This window comes from Macrotis lagotis, chromosome 1, assembly GCF_037893015.1.
Source record: "Macrotis lagotis isolate mMagLag1 chromosome 1, bilby.v1.9.chrom.fasta, whole genome shotgun sequence".
Taxonomy (NCBI): domain Eukaryota; kingdom Metazoa; phylum Chordata; class Mammalia; order Peramelemorphia; family Peramelidae; genus Macrotis; species Macrotis lagotis.
Window position 1 is genome coordinate 522,214,059 of NC_133658.1, and position 1,622 is coordinate 522,215,680.

Below are 1,622 nucleotides of genomic sequence, written 5' to 3' on the forward strand. Positions count from 1 at the left end.
AGTTATTTAATTTTATAGCTCTAACAGCTCTCAGAAACTTGCCCCAACCTAACTTGGCAATTTCATTGTACAATACATTTTATTTCACAATGTGACATAATTTAGTTTACCTTAGTTTATTTCCTATTCCTCACTCCCCCCTTTCCATTGACTTAAAACACTTCTTCCTCACCTCTGTCTAATCTAATCAGTCTTCCTTTGAAATCTAACTTGAGTATTTATTCAACACAAAGTCTTTCCTATATCCTTAACTGCAGGTGCTCTCCCTTTTGCATTTCCTAATTTTTACCTATTTTATGCTTATTTGCATTTATTCTTTTAGTATTTATACATAAGTGCATATACTTATTTGTAAGTATATGCACTTATGTACATACATGGACACACATATATATGACTTAGTACATATGTATATATACATATGTATGTATATATATATACATACATATGTATATCTCCTTATTTCTCATCCTCATTGGAAAGTAAACTACTTGTGAGAATGGACTGTTTCATTCAATGAATTTGTATGCAAGGAACCAGCACAGCTCCTGGAACATAATGGATCCTGAATAAGTTCTTTTTAATTAATTAGTTGAAATCAGATGAAAAACTCAGTGATGCTTAGTTCTATAGGGAAAGCTGATGGTAATACATCTGTTTCAAGTATCATTTTCACCAATTAAAGGCACATCTGAACTGTGTGACAGTGTCAAAGACTTGGACAGTGAAAATTTACTTTTACAGATCTTCAGTAGCTGTAGCTGAGCCCAAGGGACCAGTTGAGGAATTTGTTCAGTGGCATTTCTATGATGACTGCTTCCTTACACAGTGGATGCAGGAGGTGGAATATATTTATGGCCTATTGTCTAGGAGACAATGATTTTTGGGGGGTGGAGGGTCTTGCCTCCATCATAAGGGTTAGTCGTTATTTAATGATATTAGTAACTATAAATAAAAGTTAACTGTGTTATTTAAGTATGGAAAAAATTCTAAAAAGCAATAGTTATACAAAGATTGACAGGTAGAAGCATATTGAAACACTAACAATTAACTTTAGCATAGAACAAAATTATTAGACTAATAGTTTTAACATTTTTTTCTATCCTGTATGGAAAAATTCCATTTTCCTATAAGTAATATATAGAAAGCCAAGTCATCTAATTGTCACTTTTCTACTAGTTGACAGTATCCCTTTAATCATTATGTCTATATTTGTGACATTTTCCAAAAAAGTTATATTAAAATCTCCTGACACCTGTGCATTTACCTCTGATGGACGATTTGGTATCTTTAGTAACATGGAGTATTTGTGCCTAGCCTGGTTGGTGTTCCAATTATAATGCCAAGCAAGATCACTAGCTGTCTGAAAAACTGTGAAATGTAAAAAAGGGAGGCTTGATTTGAAGAAGCTGTGAGGAGGGAGTTGAAGTGTTTTTGCTCAAAAAAGAAAAGATATGAGTATAGCTTTTTAAAGGGACTGTTTTTTTATTTTTATTTTTTTTGCCTCTGTGGCAGGAAATTTGATAGTTCAGTTCTGAGAAGAGAATTTACAGTATATAATCAAGTGTGATTTCTCACTGATTATGTGAGAACTAATTAAGTAGTTTCTTCTTCCCATCCCC